Below are 21,282 nucleotides of genomic sequence, written 5' to 3'. Positions count from 1 at the left end.
CTCTGAGTTATTAACCATTAAATGAAGAGATATCTCTTCATAGTCATACTTAATCAGGGATTTCAAGGACAAAACTATCTTAGTTTATCGACTAGAATTATATTACTTCTTCAAATCTAAATCCAAAGTTTAAAATATTATTCCTTTAGTTACCCTGTGAAATAAAACACTGTTTTATGAAAGAGTAGCATCAGCTTAATGGATTGGACAGACGGACAAAAATAGTTAAACAATATTTCAGGTGCAAATAGATGTGATAGTATTATAAATGGACACCTTATCTGAATATTTCTAACATGACCGTTAACAAAACATATCATCAGGATATCACCAGCTACAAGGATATACCTCAATTAAATTGGTGAAAAACATTATTGCCTCACTTCCGGCAAAATTACATGTGACATCCTTCAAGGAAAACCTCTTTTAGAAGCATTCGCCCTTTTGCTTCGGAATTCATTTACCCTGGTGGCTCAGACAATAAAAGCTCCGGCTTGCAATGCGGTAGACCCAGGATTTGATCCCTGGGTTGGGAAGACCTCCTGGAAAAGGAAATGGCAACCCACTCCAGTACTCTTGCCTGGAAAATGCCATGGATAGAGGACGCTCGTAGGCTACAGTCCATGGGGTCGCAAAGAGTCAGACATGGCTGACCGACTTCACTCTCACTCTCTTTGTTAGAGAAAGAAAAATCAATAACTGTGTTTTAAGATGCTTTTTAAGGTGGTAGGAGCCAAGTCCAGAAACAAATTGCTTCATGTTCATGGGGTTTCCTCTCTTATTTAGCAGGTAATTGGCAGGGTTTTACAATGAATAGTAATTCATCAGCAAAGTGATGTAGAACTTCAAATTCAAGTCCTAATTGAGAATTTAAGTCAGATGAGATGATGTTTCTTTGCCGTATCCTCTTTGGATCAGTAGATATTTAAAAGTTGTTTATGTTATTATTTTTAAAAATCTTTATTTCTCAGTGGAAATTCACCTATTGTCTAGTTAAGAGAGAAGCATTTCAGCTTTGCTGATGTTGTATTTACTCAACCACCATTTGGTACTTTAGATCCTTTCAGTTTCACACTCACCTATTGGATCAGTGGTTCAGATGAACATATGTATAACTCCAAAGCAGAAAGCTTCTTCTCCCCCGACCCCCACCCCCAGGTCTTATAGGCTGTGCTAAGTTTCTTTTTGTTTCTGTATTACAGTAGGCTACATGCACTGCTTAAGGGAAGGTTCAGTTCAGTTCAGTCGCTCAGTCGTGTCTGACTCTTTGCGACCCCATGAATTGCAGCACGCCAGGCCTCCCTGTCCATCACCAACTCCCGGAGTCCACCTAAACTCATGTCCATTGAGTCGGTGATGCCATCCAACCATCTCATCCTCTGTCGTCCCCTTCTCCTCCTGCCCCCAATCTTTCCCAGCATCAGGGTCTTTTCCAATGAGTCAGCTCTTCACATCAGGTGGCCAAAGTACTGGAGTTTCAGGTCAACATCAGTCCTTCCAATGAACACCCAGGACTGATCTCCTTTAGGATGGACCGGTTGGATCTCCTTGAAGTCCAAGGGACTCTCAAGAGTCTTCTCCAACACCACAGTTCAAAAGCATCAATTCTTTACCATTTAGCTTTCATTATAGTCTAACTCACATCCGTACATGACCACTGGAAAAACCATAGCCTTGACTAGACAGACCTTTGTTGACAAAGTAATGTCTCTGCTTTTCAATATGCTGTCTAGGTTGGTCATAACTTTCCTTCCAAGGAGTAAGCATCTTTTAATTACTTTGTGTTTATATCTGTATGCTTGGTGATGGTTCAGTGCCTGGCCATGACATGAAAAAAAGAAGGGAAGGAGGGAAGAAGAAAGGAGGAAAGGAAGAGAGATAAGGAAGGATCTGGAGGGAGAGAAGAAGGAAAAAAGTATTTTTTTTTATTTTCTTTTTCCAAGTTTTACTGAGATATACTTGAGATATAATATATTACCTGAGACAAGTGTACAACATAGTGATTTAATAAATGTGTATATTACAAAAAGATCACCACAGTGACTGGTTAGCATTCACCTCACACATTTTTTTTTCCCCTTGTAATAAAAACTTTTAAGATCTACTTTCTCAGCAAATTTCAAATATATAGTACAGTCTTGTTAGCTATTATCACCATTATAGGAGCCATTTCTATTGATTTTTATTTATCTCAAATGTTTATGGAAGTCCAAAATCGAAAATATAGGTGGCAAAGTTTAAGGATAATCTTGCTAAATCTTCACCAGAGTAGAAATACAATTAAGATATAACGTTAAGCCAAGCACTTGTGATTTCAGCAAAACTCTCCCTGATTTTTCCAAGTACAAGGGCTAATCATAAAGGTCCTCTTTTTTCTTCATCATCCGTATCCCCTTACCCTTTCACCCCTTTCCTATTCTTGACCACTTCATTTTTCAGCAGAGTCCCACAGGAATAATAGCTTCTGTCACAAGAAGTGGGAGGAATATAATGTAATGTTCTGGGTAATTTTGTTAAACCCACTTAGCACCTAATCCACTCAAGCCAAAGCTGGTATTGGAGTTATCACTCACTAAACTGGCTTTGTGCACGGAGCAATTCACTACCGACACATCTTCACAAATTACTGGTGCACATCCTTAGACACTGGGCTGTGACAGCTGAAAAAGATACCTCTTCAACTCCTAATTTTCTATATTTTTATTTCATTCTTAACACCTCTTTGCAGACAATTAGTTTTTTTTTTCTCTCTCTCTCTTTCTCTTTTTATTTCTCAGACTATTTTAAATTAGTCCAATTTCAGGCTGATGAATGAGCCACAAGTTACAGCCCATGAAGGAATCGCTAGCTGAATGCTAAAGTGGTGCTCATTACTAGAATGCGGTACAACACATTGCATTTTCAGAGGCAAGCATTTGGAATATTCACTTTTACATATTTTCAAATCAATTTATTTGAGTACATGTGGGATATCTTAATATATTGCACATTACTTAAGAACTGTCTAAGACCCTGTAGGCGACTAGAATGCCCCTGGGTAAGTTTCTCACTTTTAAAAATATGTTTAACCTTTTGGAATGGGTCTTACTGCTTTGCACTTTTGCTTTCTCTAGTGCAGAATGCTATTCTTACAAAGTTTCATGGTGAAAATTAATTAGAAAAAATTTGAATGCAAAGAGAAAAAAATATTATTAAAACAGTGTTTACACGCCTCACCAGATCCTTTTTTTTCTCTCCAATGAGATAATCTCTCTGCCTTGACTGCTGACCCTGCTGGTTAAAACAAGCAGAGCCATGCTGTTTCAAGGCTTTGTTTTAGAATACTGAGATCTCCTGCGCCCAGCATACGCTGCAAAGATGTTCACATTTTCATATAGTCCAGACAACTAAAGCAACTCTGTTTAGCAGCAAAGCTAAGCATTTTGATGGAGGTCCTTCTGAATTGTGTCAAACATTACACTGGTATTGTTATTATTTATTTTTAAACAAAGAGTACTACGTGTCTCTTGATGACTCAGAGCCATCATTTTGAATAGCCATTGTTGTATTCTGCAACAGTATAGCAATGCCTTCATAAAATTTTGAGGCCCTTTGTCCTTTTTCTAAGCTATAATCATGGCAGTAGTTCTTTGTCTTCCCATTTTTCCTGTCAACGGCCATCTTCCAATCCATTAACATTATTTTAAGTACACCAGCCTGAGCAGCTGCTGCTCCCTCTTGCCTTTGTAGTAAAATTCATGGGCTCTAGGACAGATATTTTCCTTTCTCCAACATTTTTAATCTATGTTAGCTCTATGACTATTTTAGCTCTATGACTATGCCTTGGAGGTGTTTATTACCACTAGTAATACACTCGTTGATGGGGCAATTTGGGATAACCATTCTGAAAAAAAAAAAAGAAAGAAAGAAATATCAAGAAACACACTCCAAACCAGAAACTTCAGAGGTTCCAAAGAACATTCGACAAGAGCAATGTCCTAATTTGGAAAACAGAAGTAAACATGAAGTCAACTTCTCTTCCACAAAGATTCACAGAATGTCATGCCCATAGATTTAAACATCATTCTAAAGTTCTTGTGTAATAATCTAAGAGTTTACCAATATGAAATACTATGGATGTTTATTCATGTGTGAGATTTTTGTTCGGTGATCTCAAAATGTAATAAAGATAATTTCTGATTTATACACTTATTTCTCTTATTTCATCTGTCTTGAGTATCTTGAATTCAAAGAATGTTGAGTAATTTTATTTAACAAAATAACTTCATGTTTGACAGTATTATCACGTCATACACATATAAAACCTATACTGTACAGCAGGGGTGTGAAAATTTTTTTTCTACTAGAGAGCCAAAAAACAAATATTTGCGCTCTCTTTGTGAGACATAGATTTTCTGTTGTAGCTACTCAAATCTTTAGTTGGAGCCATAGATGAGTAAAATATCTAAAACTTTATAGACCCTGAAATTTGAATTTTATATAATTTTTATGTCATGAAATGGTCTTCTTTTTACTTTTTTCAATCACTAAGAATCTTTTTTAGCCACAAACCACATAAAACTAGTCTACAAGCCTGATTTGGCCTGAGGGCCAGTTTCTGTCCCTGCTAGAGAGGGCTTTAACAGTAATGGAAATGGCATATGGGGAAAAAAGAAACTTACGTAAATGGCTTTACCAAATTAAGAATTGCCTTAAAAGCTCACACTATTTAACTTGCTAAGCACCAAATATCCTGGCTACTACCAAAAATATCCCTTGTGTGTAGACCACATTCATCTTAACTCTTTAAAGATTTTTCGCCATTTTGGTAGATGTTTTAGCACTTACCAAAGTCATGAGTAATTCAGTTACAACTCTAAAGTAGAAGGACTATTGGTATGTACTCTGCAGACTTCCAAGTTGCATTTACTGTGTTCACACATATATATGCAAGTATGCATCATGTTTAAAATGCATTTGGTTAGAGGGTTTCTAATGTCAAGTTTCAATCCCATGCAAATGAAAGGGGATGAATACATAAACCTGTCAAAATCATGATTTTAATGGAAATGTCAAGATACTTCTGAAAGCCAATATAATAATCCCTTTTATGCAGTGCTTGGAAGGAGGCTGTGATCCTAGAAGAACTAACCTGTCACCCTGCACGATACGTTTCATCCTATTACCATCCTCAGCCCCATTATCTAAATGACCAAGCACTCCTTCAATTCGAGGGCTAAATGATGTCATGACATGACTATCATCATATTTATACCTCATAAAATTAGGAAGGTTATTAAACATAATTTGACCTTTGGCAATCTAAAAGAATCCTGATTTTTGCTGTTTTTTTTCTTCCCCTCCTTTCCCTCCTTCATTCATTCCCATCTCTCCTTACAGTTCTTTATAGTCTCTTTATTTTTATTTTTTTTCTGCTTTTAAAACAAGCTCTTTCCCACTTACGGTGATATCAAGTTGCATGACCAAACAGGATTTTGTAAAATGCAGTTTTATTCCAGTGCTTCCTAATTATTCTTCAAAACCGCCACTCAGGATAGAGAAGTTACCTCCATTCATACCTGCATTCAATGTTAAGTACATTTGCCCTTGAACATTTTCTAAAGCAATGAGTGGTGTGAGGTCTGAGGGGTCTTACTGTCTCATAGTTGCTATTGTCTTTAACTAGCTGGTACTACAGAACAGACGGTTATTAGCTATGTTTATATTTGTTAGTTGGCTCTGATCAAAACATATTCATGGAACAGATGTTTTGAGATAGACAAAGGTCATGCATTCAGTATGTTGGGCAATAGAGAAGGAAAGATTATTTGCTTGAACTTTTATCAACTTCTACTCTGTATAACAACCTACTCTAGTACTTCAAGATACTTTTAAATAGATTGAGCAGAGCAATTATGTTTTGCAAGTGTTTTAATATAAGGACCATGATCTTCTTTGTTATATGTATATGTGTATTCCTACCTTTGGAGTTCAGTATTAATTTATCTTGACTTGCTTATATATGGTTCTATAAAGCCTTTTTTGTTCCAAAACTTTTCTCAATACAGAATCTTAATTTTCAGTCTCCTTTAGCATGTCTGTTAGTTTTTACTATTCCCTGAGCTTCTTTTCTCAAGTCCCGATGACAAGGACTCCCAACTGATAAGACTTTTCAACAATTCGTTTTCGAGTCAAGAAAATAGTCTTTTATCCCAAACCATAGCTTCTTGTTTTCAGTTTGATTCATTATATCATTTATTTACACTCAGTAGCTATGTATGGAATACTTGCTACGTGGTGGAAAAGCATAGGTCCCCCTTCAAGGAATTTGTAGTCTGGTAGATATACAGGCCAGAGAATGGATAATAAAAATTTGATGTGACATGCTAGTTTTTAAATCTATGAATCAATCAATACATATTTATGAAATAAAAACTAGAGATCATCATAAAGGATTTATTAGACATAGATGCAGTTGTGGATATAAATATAGAAACAGATAGAGTTATTGGCCCCAAAGAGATTGAAAACAAGTAGAAGAAAATAACATACAGAGAAAAACTTGCTATAAGATATTATGTGATAACTGTCATCTGTTCTTAATAGAGGCAGAAAGTCTATCAGAAATCATCCTTTTCTAGTAAGAATTCTTTTTCATATCTTGTGTTTAGTATTCATAATACTGTTTTTATTCTTTGTCCTATATTTGCTTGATCACAAAATAAATAATTTATCTTCTTATGTGTTTTAAGAATGGAGTATAGATGTCAGTATTTTTTTGGTCTTTCTTTATGTAATTTCTTTAATTTTCCTCTATTTTTGTGAAGAATGATTATGTTGGTCTGTCCAGGTTACCATTACAAAATGCCATAGATTTCATGCTTTAAAAAAAAAAAAGAAAGAAACTTACTTTCTCTGAGTTCTGGAGGCTACAAGCCCCAGATCAAAGGGCCAGCTGATTCACTTCCTGGTTTGTATGTAGCTGATTTCTCACTGTGTCCTCACATGGCCCTTCCTCCTTGACATATGAGTACAGAGAGAGAGACAGCTCTGTGTTTGTTCTTATACAAAAGCAAATGCCCTGAAATCAGAACCATACCTGTATGGCCCCAGCTTAACTTAATCACTTCTTTAGAGGCCCCGTCTCTAAATACAGTTACCAGCCATACTGGGGATTACAGCTTCAACATATAGATTTTTGAAAGATACAATTATTTAGCCCATAATAGTGAACAAAATCTTTATGTAACTCTTTGCTTAATAGTTATAGTCTCAATAGTTAAACTTCCCAGAATGAAAACAAAATGTCATATTCCAGTTTTACGTTTCATTATTTTGTCAGCCTTTTGCTGACAGTTAACACACATTCTGGTAGATACAAATTAAAAATTACTAACAGCAAAGTATGTAACAAGCAGCAATTTTTAAAGAATGTAAATGTCAGTTGATAGAGATCACACGTGTGTTATGTCACTTTACCAATGAGAAAAAACTAAGGAAGAGACATCATCTGTATGGACAGAAACTAAAATACAAAATTTCATAAATACATGTTCATTAAATACATTGTATTTTACCTCATTCTACATGTTTTGCATAAGTATATTCTTGTTAAAGTTTGTACTTGGAATAATATCTGATAGATGAAGTTATTTAATTTATATTCACTCATTTCACAGCTTTGTAGTTGTAATCAAATAACAACGGTCTTATCTAGGCTAAGATAATCACTATTGTTCACAAAAGAACTAGAAACACTCTTTATATCAAGATCCTATGTATTTTTCTATGTTTAGTCATGCTGCTGCTGCTGCTAAGTCGCTTCAGTCGTATCCGACTCTGTGCGACCCCATAGACGGCAGCCCACCAGGATCCCCCATCCCTGGGATTCTCCAGGCAAGAACACTGGAGTGGGTTGCCATTTCCTTCTCCAATGTATGAAAGTGAAAAGTGAAAGTGAAGTCGCTCAGTCGTCAGACTCTTAGCAACCCCATGGACTGTAGCCTACCAGGCTCTTCCGTCCATAGATTTTCCAGGCAAGACTACCGGAGTGGGGTGCCATTGCCTTCTCCAGTGTTTAGTCACAGGCTCTTACTTTAACTTTAACCAACAGTCAGACGCACACACACACATACACACATACTTTGCCAAAGGGCTGGTTTATTCTTGCACCTTTAAAAATGTATCTAATCTTAATAAGCTTAAAGTTCAACATTCAGAAAACTAAGATCATGATATCTGGTCCCATCACTTCATGGCAAATAGATGGGGAAACAGTGGGAACAGTGGCTGACTATACTTTTCTGGGCTCCAAAATCACTGCAGATGGTGATTGCAGCCATGAAATTAAAAGACGCTTACTCCTTGGAAGAAAAATTATGACCAACCTAGACAGCATATTAAAAAGCAGAGACATTACTTTGTCAACAAAGTTTCATCTAGTCAAGGCTATGGTTTTTCCAGTGGTCATGTATGGATGTGAGATTTGGACTAAAGAAAGCTGAGCACCGAAGAATTGATGCTTTTGAACTGTGGTGTTGGAGAAGAATCTTGAGAGTCCCTTGGACTGCAAGGAGATCCAACCAGTCCATCCTAAAGGAGATCAGGCCTTGGTGTTCATTGGAAGGACTGATGTTGAAGCTGAAACTCCGATAATTTGGCCACCTGATGTGAAGAGCTGACTCATATGAAAAGACGCTGATACTGGGAAAGCTTGAGGGCAGGAGGAGAAGGGGACGACAGAGGATGAGATGGCTGGATGGCATCACCGACTCAATGGACATGGGTTTGGGTGGACTCTGGGAGTTGGTGATGGACAGGGTGGCTTGGAGTGCTGCAGTTCATGGAGTCACAAAGAGTCGGACATGACTGAGCGACTGAATTGAACTGAACTGAATCTTAATATGTTAGGAAGACAATGACCACAAAAACAAAAAAATGAGAGTGTAAATACACTGTTTCTTCTATTTAAAAAAATACATGAGTGTTTTGGGCTACCCAGTTTGTCTTTATGCTTCCTGTCTCTCTGCTTTGTAATTTTTGTGATCACAGTCTTTCTTTCAAATTAGTCATCCTATAACCCTGCACTTTTAAGCCTATTTTAATTTTTTATTATATTAAAATACACATAACAAAATTTATTATCTTAATAATTTTGTGTCCAGTTCAGTGATATTAAGTACATTCACTTTGTTGTACTGCCATCACCATTATCCATCCCTGTAACTCTTTTCATCTTGTAAAACTGAAAACTATACTATTAAGCAATACCTCCATATTCCCCCATGCATCCAGAAACTACCATTCTACTTTCTTTCTCTTTGATTTTGTGTACTTTAAGCACCTCATATAACTGGAATTATGTAGTAGTTGTCTTTTTGTGACTAGCTCATTTCACATAGCATAATATCCTCAAGCTTCATCTGCATCATAGTATATTACAAAATTCCATTTCTTTCTGGGAGAAGGCAATGGCACCCCACTCCAGTACTGTTGCCCAGAAAATCCCATGGACGGAGGAGCCTGGTGGGCTGCAGTCCATGGGGTCACTAGAGTCGGACATGACTGAGCGACTTCACTTTCACTTTTCCCTTTCATGCATTGGAGAAGGAAATGGCAACCCACTCCAGTGTTCTTGCCTGCAGAATCCCAGGGATGGGGGAGCCTGGTGGGCTTCCATCTGTGGGGTCGCACAGAGTCTGACACGACTGAAGCGACTTAGCAGCAGCAGCAGGAATGCAGAAACAAAAGAGGAACAATCAAGAAACAATAGAGCTGTGATAAAGCAGGGTCCTGGCTTCTCCACAGGGCCTCCCAAGTGGTTCTATGGCAAAGAACCTGCCTGTCAATGCAAGAGACATAAGAGATGCAGGTTCAATCCCTGAGTTGGGAAGATCCCCTGGAGGAGGTCATGGCTACCCACTCCAGTGTTCTTGCCTGGAGAATCCCAGGGACGGGGAAGCCTGGTAGGCTTCAGTCCATGGCGTCGTACAGAGTCAGACACGACTGAAACAACTTAGTAGTAGTAGTAGTAGCCATTTCTTTCTAAGGCAAATTAATATTCCATTGTATGTATGTACCATATTTTGTGTTTTGTTTATCTATTTATCCATGGATGGACACTCAGGTTGCTTCCATGTTTTAGCTTTATTGTGAAAAATGCTTTTACGAATATGGGTATACAAATATTTCTTCAAGACCTTGCTTTCAATTCCTTTGGATATACAGGGTTGTTTTTTTTTTTTTTTTATATTCACTAGGAATTGATTCCAGGACCCTCTTGGATACCAAAATCCTCAAATGCTTAAATATAGTTAACCCTTAGTATCTATAGATTCAGAAACCATGGATACAGAGGGCTGACTGGATATACAGAAGTGGAATTGCTGGGTCATATGAAATTATATTTTAAATTTTGAGGAGGAACTGCCATAATATTTCCCACAAGGACTATACTATTTCACACTTTCATTAGCAGCGTACAATTGTGCTGGTTTCTCCATAACCTTGCCAACACTTGTTTCCTGTTTTTGTTTTTCCTTGTATTTTTTTTTTAACAATAGCCATTTTAATGAGTATGAGGTGGCTTTAACATTGCTTTTTAAATTTTTTTTGCTTATTTACCTTTGGGTACACCTGGCCTTCATTGCTGCAAGCAGTCTTTCTCTAGTTGCGACAAATGGGGCCATTCTTTGTTGCGGTGCACAAGTTTCTCATTGCAGTAGCTTCTCTTGTAGAGCACAGGCTCTAGGGTGCTCAGACTCAGAAGTTGAGACACATGCCTTTGTTGCCGCACAGCATGTGGAATCTTCCCAGATCAGGGAACGAACTCAAGTCCCCTGCATTGGCAGGCGGATTCTTAATGACTGGACCACCAAGGAAGTCCAACTCTGCTTTTTAATCATATTTTTTCTATTTCTCCAACCTTTCCATGGCTCTGCATTACTTTGAGATAAAGTACAAAGGTATAATTTGTATACTGTGAACAGCAAAGCTTTTAGAGTTGTATCGCCCTACTGCTGTACATAAAAATTGCCCCTTGCAATTTTATTGGTGTCTACATTTTCTCCTAAATGTTTGTATCTCCTCTTATATGCATGCTGTTTATTGCAATATTTCTTCCAAGTGACACAATTCTTTTCACCTAACCAGGTGTTTCTCTAGAGAGCAATATTGACATTTGGGGCAAGACATTTTTTCTGCTGCAGAATTTTCCTGCAGCTTTACAGAACATTAAGAATCCCTGTTCCTTATCCACTGAATGCCAGTAGAACTGTCATAATGACAACCAAAAATGTCTCCTCAGGTTTCCAAGTGCCACTATTTAGGACTCTCTTGGTCATAAGTAGCAGGAAATCTCAATTTGGCTTAAGCAAATAAGTGAGTGTACTAGTCAATGGAGTTGAAATGAAAATCGTGGGAAGGTTTATGACTTCAGGTGCCTATGAACTTAATGTCTAAAATAGTCTCACTCTGTATAACTGTTCTACTGTGCAGTTTATTTGGAGATGAGCCTTCCTTTAGGTCAGCTTACAGTAGTCCCACACATACCTTCACAGTTCTGTTTCAAGCAGAGGAGAACTTATCCCTTTCCCAATCATCAAGCAAAAGTTCTACGTAGGTTCTGAATTATCTTTGCTGGTGCTATGATCTTTTATAAGTGTATCACCTTGGCTAGAGAAGCATACCATGTTTGTTTTTTTTTTCTTTTTGCACATTCCTAGTGCCTAGGATAGAATATGGACTACCATGTGGAGACAAGTATTTCACCAGAGAAAGAAAAGTACTTTTGCTGGAAGAAAGACTAATGGATTTTTGAGACGCAAAATAACAAGAAAAGCTCTATCAAAAATATTAATTACTTTAATCTCAGTCAAACAATTTCAATTCTGAGCCACTTCTCCAAATAACTAAAATGTAAATAATGACAACTGCTTTGTAGATGGGCTTCCCAGATAGCACTAGTGGTGAAAAACAAAACAAACAAACAACAAAAAAAAACCTGCCTCCCAACGCAGGAGACATAAGAGATGCAGGCTCAATCCCTGGGTTAGGGAGATCCTCTGAAGGAGGGCATGGCAACCAACTCCAGTATTCTTACCTGGAGAATCCTATGGACAGAGAACCTGCCATGCTACTGTCCATGGAGTTGCAAAGAGTCAGACATGACTGAGGTGACTTAGCATGCACTCATACTTTGTAGGTAGATAGTGTGAGATTCAACATGGAACATTTGTCTTATTTCCTTGGAATTCCCCTCTAAGTGCTGATCAGTAAGAGAGTTTTTTAATATAATTAATAATTGATAAGCATAAGAATCACCCATTCAGGTTAGGAAAACTCACCTGCCAAAATAGAACTCAACGAGTACGCCACACTACTTTATACAGCTGTTTATCAGATTTGGTACCAGTAAAATCCTTCAGGATGTTAATTATATCCGCACTCATCTCTCTCTATCCTTCTAATCCATGGTGGAATTTCTAGTGATTTCTGTCCTAAATCTTCTGTCACCAAAGACTACTTTCATTATTCCTATTTTGTTAGTTGTTCAGTCGTGTCCAACTCTTTGTGACCCCATGGACAGTAGCCAACTAGGCTCCTCTATCCATGGAATTCTCCAAGCAAGAATATTGGAATGAGTAGCCATTCCCTTCTCCAGGGCATATTTCTGACCCAAGGATAGAACCCAGGTCTCCTGCATTGCAGGCGGATTCTTTACTGTCTAGAGTCACCAGGGAAGCCCCTTTAATTATCCCTACCCCTCTATGTTAATCATTTTAATTATTTTAGCTACGTGCTATTTGCCTTGGTTGTGTAAAACCTATTTTTAATCATTCATTTTCTTGTTTTAAATAATGAAAGACATATGCTTGTTAGAGCTATATGAACACCTATTTTGCATAATTTCTGCCTACAAGAGTGGCATGAGCAGAAGATACCCTGCACTCATTATACATCATAAACTGGAGAGGTTTCAGGGGCTCTGGTTGAAAATGGCTTGGTGTAGAGCTGTACACAATACACCCCTCCACTCCTCCTAAAGCCAGTAGTCTCTGTGCACAAGGATGAAAAAATACTGACACTGGATTAAGATTACAGTTTTAAAGTAAGGTCCATAGCTTTGAACTAAGGAGCTTTGAGATGGGTAAACTTCAGTAAGTTTTTTCACCTCACTGATCATCAGTTTCTTCATCTATAAAATATAATTTATAATCCCTAGTTCTCAGGGAGAATTGAAAATTGGAAATCTACCAAAAATCCCTAAAAAATAGCTATTCAAAAAATGAATCTTCTCATTTTATGAAGGACAGTTGCTTTTGTGACATCTCTGCTACTTTGCTGATCATTTAGCCATTACCTTTGTATCATTCTTGCCACTCGGTTTATTCAGAAACATTTGATGTCCATGAGCTCTTGTTCTCTGCTCAGCCTCCCACAGTTCTTTATAGGCATTAAGGTATAGATGAATGAATGCATGAGCAAAGGAGGTTTGATAAGTATACCTTTGAAAATGAGAATGGAAATGCTTTGGGGAAATCCTACATGAGACAAATACAGCTTTAGGAAATTTTGTATACCTAAGCTTAAGTTCTTTTATCTATACAACAAAGAAAAATTTCAGATTTTTTCAGACATTCAAAAATAAGTGACATCTAATTTTCAAAATGATAATTTTAAACAAAATTAATATGTTTACTAATGCCTGTTTAATGCAAAATCATAATAGATTTTGATATGTTGGAGAAAGGTTTGAATAGGAACCAGAAATGAGTGTCTGAGTCTGCCCTTTCAATTCAGCATTTTCAACTGTAAAACAAAATGGTCTGACTAGGTAATCTTTCGGATTCCATTATTCATGGATTCTATGATCTTTTGCCAAGATATTGAAAGGACTTTTCAATGCATTACCAAGTGGACATGCTCAGTGGAAAACAGAACATTCTCAAAATGCATCAGGATCAGAGCAACCTTTTTTTTTTTTTTTTTTTTTAATGACCCAAACAAAGCTATAAAAGGGCTACTTTTCTCTGGAGCTCAAATTCTATTGATATGAAAGTAGGCAAAAATATAATATCATACAAAGAACGTAAATCAGAGCCATGCGATAGAGTGAGTGACAGTGGCCAGACTAGTTGGGTGGTCCAGGAATGTCTTTCTGAGGATGAGAAATATCCAAACATGCAAAGACTGATGGCGAGTGAGAAGGAACATTGCAGGAGAAAGACCTGCAAACGCTGAGCCCTGGAGACTGCCTGGGCCTGGCAGGTTAGAGCCAGAGAATAGGAAGAAGACTATTTGGAGCATAGCAGGACAAAGACAGTGGTGGAAAAGTAGCCTAGGTGGGTCAGATAGTAGCTACCTCATAGAGTTTTACAGATCATAGAACTACAGAGTTTAGATTTTAGATTTTATTCTAAGTGCTTTCAGATTTATGTTATAAATCTCTGCTCTGTGAAAAATTCACATTCCTAAGAGCTAGAATTAAAAAAAAAAAAAAAAAATGGTGAGCTCCTGATCCAAATAAAAAGACACTTGTAAAAGAATGATTTGGTATTAAACATCTCTTCCAAGTAACTGCCCCTATTTTACTTGCACACCCTGATCAGTACTCAAGGAACAGGTTATAACGACATTTAAGGAGTCAGCTCCTGCCTGGCATAGCCGTTGCCGACATGTTCATGCGTTCCAGTTGTTTTTTAAACTACGTTTTATACCAGGGGAGATATGCACGCAGTAAATGTCAAGGATTCACTAGGGGCATTACAGTTTCTGAGGCATGAAGCTAATACATATTTGTCTCATTACTGTCAGCCGATCAGCTTTATGCTGGGGATGGTAAGGGCTCCTATCTCTTAGGAAATGTAGTTGCAAATGACCTTTGGGAGGTCACGGAGACCACAACTTCCAAAATTCACACAAGTGTCATGTCATTAATAAGAAACTAGAGAAATGATGTTCACAGACTTTTTGATACTTGACTTCCTCATAAAAGCAGGTGTGATTAGGGGGTCACATTTTTCAGCTCTGATTCATTAAACCTTAAATTGAAGGCAGCACAGAGCATTTGAGTGGGAAGCTTAATCCACTCCTGTGATTTCCATATTGCCCAGGAATTTTCCTGAGGTAAACAAGTTTTGCAGGATCATCAGGCTGTTAATGGTGTTTTGCTTCAATAATTCCAAAAAAACAGAGGGAAAGAAATCCTGATTTCTTGGTGAGGGCAATTATGCAGATGGAAATCATGTTTTGTTTTTAATCCAATCATTATACATTTATTTATTTTTTGATCAGGTTTCAAGATTTTTAGGAATATATTATTTAATTGTATTTTCAATATATTTAAAACTAAAATTCTCGAAGTCCTTTTTCTCCAAAGGATTTAGTATTTAAAACCATGTATAAGTGAGGTGGGGCTTCCTTGGTGGCTTAGCGGTAAAGATTCAGCCTGTAATGAAGGAGATGTGGGTTTGATCCCTGGGTCTGGAATGAATGTCCCCTGGAGGAGGGCATGGCAACCCACTCCAGTATTCTTGCCTGGAGAATTCCATGGACAGAAGAGGCTGGTGGGCTTCAGTCCATAGGGTCACAAAGAGTTGGACATGAATGAAGCGACTAAGCATGCATGCACGCGTAGGTGATGTGACTTTTCTTAATTTTGCTAGAATATATTCATAATCACAGGGCATAATATATCATAAGCCTTCAATGAATAATCATTGGTGATGAGCAGAAGAGTTCCAAATAGTATGGGAGATATCTTCAAATGCTTCTGCTTTACTTCTGTCCTGTTTTGACTGTGGCTTTACCGCCTATATTGGAGAGATGATAGGCAGGGGTATTTGTAGCATTTGCCAGTGTTCTTGGTATAAATATTCTACTATTACTGATAACAAGTGGTTGGCAAGATTCCTGGAGATTTTACAATCATAAGGTGGGCAGAAAGGATAAGGAAACAATCTGTCAGGATTACTCCTCAGGAAATTTCCAGTGCAAAAGTACAGGCAGCTTTGGAGGAGAATACGCCCAAAGAATGCATAAAGGGGAGGACAACTAGTGTGATCCTGAGCAGGTGGAAGGAGGGTGATCCCTTGAATGGTTAAGGATTCACCTGGGGGCATTGGCTAGGTTCCTTTGTAGCTTTGTTATGGAAAAAGCTGGCCTCTGTTCACAGGTGATTAATAGAAACACAAAGACAGAGCTTTGGGGAAGTAGAAAGGAGTAGCTTTATTACTTTGCCAGGCAAAGGGGGACACAGAAAACGAACTCTCTCAAGACTGTGTCCTTGTTACTGGGAAGTTGGAAGAGGTCTTATAGTTTTAGGGTGGGAAATAGAGCTGTCTGTTGATAAGGCAATGGCAACCTACTCCACTACTCTTGACTGGAAAATCCCATGGGTGGAGGAGCCTGGTAGGCTGCAGTCCATGGGGTCGCGACGAGTCGGACACGGACACGACTGAGCAAATTCACTTTCACTTTTCACTTTCCTGCATTGGAGAAGGAAATGGCAACCCACTCCAGTGTTCTTTCCTGGAGAATCCCAGGGATGGGGGAGCCTGGCGGGCTGCCGTCTATGGGGTTGCACAGAGTCGGATATGACTGAAGCGACTTAGCAGCAGCAGCAGCAGTTGATAAGAATCAGGGCTGATGTAGCCTTGTAACTCTTCTCCTCCTCCTTGGGGCACTGAGATCATTAGGGCTGGCATCAGTTGATTCCAAAACAGCTTCTGGTGGTCCCTGAGATTATGGTCCTATGACATTCTTTCTGGAATCAAGAATGGTCCCAGCAAAGGGGAGTGTTAGGGAGTGTTGTCTTGGAGCACTAAACATCAGGTGTATAGTACAACCTTAGCTAGAAGGCAATCATTTTCAGAGTGTGATTAAGTAAAAAAGAGAGGACAAACAAACATCCATAGGCTGAATGGGTGGAAAGAATAGGGGCTGAATAAGGGCTAACATGGGCTTCCCTGGTCGCTCAGCTGATAAAGAATCTGCCTACAATGCAGGAGATCCCAGTTCAATTCCTAGGTCAGGAAGATCCCCTGGAGAAGGGATAGGCTACCCACTCCAGTATTCTTGGGCTTCCTTGGTGGCCCAGATGGTAAAGAATCTGCCTGCAATGCAGGAGAACTGGGTTCGATACGTGAATTGGGAAGATCCCCTGGAGGAAGTCATGGAAACCCACTCCAATATTCTTGCCTGGAGAATCCTATGGACAGAGGAGCCTGGCAGGCTATAATCCATGGTATCTCAGAGTCGGACATGACTGAGTGACTAAGCACAGCACAGCACAGCAGGGCTAATATAATGGGGAGCCTCAACTAATTTCTGCAACAGCAGCTTCCTCTTGGTAACTGGTGAATACCCTTTTGGGCAAGGACAGGGCATACTCTGAAAGTTAGCTCCACTGTGGTGTTGCCAAGGCTTGGTGGCTGCACTGGCCTCCCTTCTCAGGCCCCCTCTGTCTTCTGGTATTATAACTATGCACCCCGTTCCAGTACTCTTGCCTGGAAAATCCCATGGTCGGAGGAGCCTGGTAGGCTGCAGTCCATGGGGTCGTGGAGAGTCGGACACAACTGAGTGACTTCATTTTCACTTTTCACTTTCCTGCATTGGAGAAGGAAATGGCAACCCACTCCAGTGTTCTTGCCTGGAGAATCCCAGGGACAGGGGAGCCTGGTGGGCTGCCATCTATGGGATCGCACAGAGTTGGAGACGACTGAAGCATCTTAGCAGCAGCAACAGCAGCAGCAGCAGTCTTTTGTCAATTTTTTTGTTTGTTTGTTTTATTGGAATGTAGTTGCTTTACAAAGTTGTGTTAGTTTCTACTGCACAGCAAAATGAATCAGCCATACATAAACACACATTCTCTCCCTTTTGAACTTCCTTCCCATTCAGGTCACCACAGTAAATTAAGTAGAGTTCCTTGTGCTACACAGTATGTTCTTGCCTTATCCATTAAGAACGAGACTCCAACCTTTCCCATATCACCTCAAAAATAATACCCAGGTCCTTGCAAATTAAAATACTCCTTTTTCGGCATGTTTTCCCTGATAAAGATTTAAAAAGCCTACTTTTAGAAACTAAAACCTCCTTATAGACTCATCTTTCTCCTTACTTTTTATCTATGTCAATCCTATATTTCCCTGGGGCAAAAGATGATTGTGACCAAATAGGAGAAACGGTGGGGAGATCTCATAATTTGATATTCCAAGATAGTATCTCGCTGCCAGTAAAACATTGGTAACCCCAATCTTTCCTGTTACAGAGGTAGTATTTTGGCACACAGTCAGAGAAAAATTGGCTCAAATCTTATATAACTAGATATCAGCATAACTATACCACTCAATAAATAGCTATCTCAGCTCAACCATAATTTAGGTTACTATTTACAGGACACATGGCTCCCTGACATACTATAAAACATGGCTCCAGAACTCACCATGTATGCTGTGCTAAGGTTCCTTCAGTCATGTCTTACTCTTTGTGACCCTGTGGACTGTAACCTGCTAGCCTCCTCTGTCCATGGGATTCTCCAGGCAGGAATGCTGAAATGGTTCTCATGCCCTTCTCTAGGGGCTCCTCCTGGCTCAGGGATCAAACCTATGTCTCTTACATCTCCTGTATTGGCAGCAGGGTGCTTTACCACTTACACAATTGTCATCACTAATCAATGCTAAGATTATTTCTTACTGAGCTAGAATTCAGCCTCAGACTCTTTCTCAGCAACTAGTTACAATAAACCTCTTGAATTTGTCACTGTATATGAAAGTATGTGGAAGTCTAAACTAACATGTTTACATACACTAATTATAGTAGAAAATTAGTTCTCTCTTAACACCCATAAGGAAGTATTTCACTCTGTGTGCTCTTTTGTGATCCACATCAGATATCTACAGTAGTAAAAATAGGCCATGTGTGTGTCCAGACACCTAAGTCTAGATTTTCAAATGGAGGAAATAAATACCCAGTAATCTCAACAGAGTAACAGGCAAATTTGGCCTTGGAATACAGAATGAAGCAGGGCAAAGACTAATAGAGTTTTGCCAAGAAAATGCACTGGTCATAACAAACACCCTCTTCCAACAACACAAGAGAAGACTCTATACATGGACATCACCAGATGGTCAACACTGAAATCAGATTGATTATATTCTTTGCAGCCAAAGATGGAGAAGCTCTATACAGTCAACAAAAACAAGACCAGGAGCTGACTGTGGCTCAGACCACGAACTCCTTATTGCCAAATTCAGATTGAAATTGAAGAAAGTAGGGAAAACCACTAGACCATTCAGGTATGACCTAAATCAAATCCTTTATGATTATACAGTTGAAGTGAGAAATAGATTTAAGGGCTTAGATCTGATAGATAGAGTGCCTGATGAACTATGGAATGAGGTTCGTGACATTGTACAGGAGACAGGGATCAAGACCATCCCCATGGAAAAGAAATGCAAAAAAGCAAAATGGCTGTCTAGGGAGGCCTTACAAAAGGCTGTGAAAAGAAGAGAAGCGAAAAAAAAAAGGAGGAAAGGAAAGATATAAACATCTGAATGCAGAATTCCAAAGAATAGCAAGAAGAGATAAGAATGCCTTCTTCAGCCATCAATGCAAAGAAATAGAGGAAAACAACAGAATGGGAAAGACTAGGGATCTCTTCAAGAAAATCAGAGATACCAAAGGAACATTTCATGCAAAGATGGGCTCGATAAAGGACAGAAATGGTATGGACCTAACAGAAGCAGAAGATATTAAGAAGAGATGGCAAGAATACACAGAGGAACAGTACAAAAAAGATCTTCATGACCCAGATAATCACGATGGTGTGATCACTCACCTAGAGCCAGACATCCTGGAATGTGAAGTCAAGTGGGCCTTAGAAAGCATCACTATGAACAAAGCTAGTAGAGGTGATGGAGTTCCAGTTGAGCTATTCCAAATCCTGAAAGATGATGCTGTGAAAGTGCTACATTCAATATGCCAGCAAATTTGGAAAACTCAGCAGTGGCCACAGGACTGGAAAAGGTCAGTTTTCATTCCAATCCCAAAGAAAGGCAATGCCAAAGAACGCTCAAACTACCACACAATTGTGCTCATCTCACACGCTAGTAAAATAATGCTCAAAATTCTCCAAGCCAGGCTTCAGCAATACGTGAACCGTGAACTTCCTGATGTTTAGGCTGGTTTTAGAAAAGGCAGAGGAACCAGAGATCAAATTGCCAACATCCTCTGGATCATGGAAAAAGCAAAAGAGATCCAGAAAAGCATCTATTTCTGCTTTATTGACTATGCCAAAGCCTTTGACTGTGTGGATCACAATCAACTGTGGAAAATTCTTCAAGAGATGGGAATACCAGACCACCTGACCTGCCTCTTGAGAAATCTGTATGCAGGTCAGGAAGCAACAGTTAGAACTGGACATGGAACAACAGACTGGTTCCAAATAGGAAGAGGAGTTCGTCAAGGCTATATGTAGTCACCCTGTTTATTTAACTTATATGCAGAGTATATCATGAGAAACGCTGGACTGGAAGAAACACAAGGTGGAATCAAGATTGCCAGGAGAAATATCAATAACCTCAGATATGCAGATGACACCACCCTTATGGCAGAAAGTGAAGAGGAACTCAAAAGCCTCTTGGTGAAAATGAAAGTGGAGAGTGAAAAAGTTGGCTTAAAGCTCAACATTCAGAAAACAAAGATCATGGCATCTGGTCCATCACGTCATGGGAAATAGATGGGGAAACAGTGGAAACAGTGTCAGACTTTATTTTTCTGGGCTCCAAAATCACTGCAGATGGTGACTGCAGCCATGAAATTAAAAGACACTTACTCCTTGGAAGGAAAGTTATGACTAACCTAGATAGCATATTCAAAAGCAGAGACATTACTTTGCCAACAAAGGTCCATATAGTCGAGGCTATGGTTTTTCCTGTGGTCATGTATGGGTGTGAGAGTTGGACTGTGAAGAAGTCTGAGTGCCGAAGAATTGATGCTTTTGATCTGTAGTGTTGGAGAAGATTCTTGAGAGTCCCTTGGACTGCAAGGAGATCCAACCAGTCCATTCTGTAGGAGATCAGCCCTGGGATTTCTTTGGAAGGAATGATGCTAAAGCTGAAACTCCAGTACTTTGGTCACCTCATGTGAAGAGTTGAGTCATTGGAAAAGACTCTGATGCTGGGAGGGATTGGGAGCAAGAGGAGAAGGGGATGACAGAGGATGAGATGGCTGGATGGCATCACTGACTCAATGGACGTGAGTCTGAGTGAACTCTGGGAGTTGGTGATGGACAGGGAGGCATGG

At 39.1% G+C, this 21,282-nt stretch overlaps 1 long non-coding RNA gene across 3 annotated transcripts in view; it reads left to right on the top strand.

Moving 5' to 3' along the window:
• The window catches only part of LOC123335008, a 604,601-nt gene that overhangs the window by 418,047 nt on the left and 165,272 nt on the right, over window positions 1-21,282 (top strand). The gene's annotated exons all lie outside the window — the stretch shown is intronic.

Source organism: Bubalus bubalis, chromosome 9 (assembly GCF_019923935.1).
Source record: "Bubalus bubalis isolate 160015118507 breed Murrah chromosome 9, NDDB_SH_1, whole genome shotgun sequence".
NCBI lineage: Eukaryota > Metazoa > Chordata > Mammalia > Artiodactyla > Bovidae > Bubalus > Bubalus bubalis.
The sequence above is the reverse complement of the archived record's forward strand: the minus strand, read 5'-3'. Positions and strand labels throughout refer to the sequence as shown.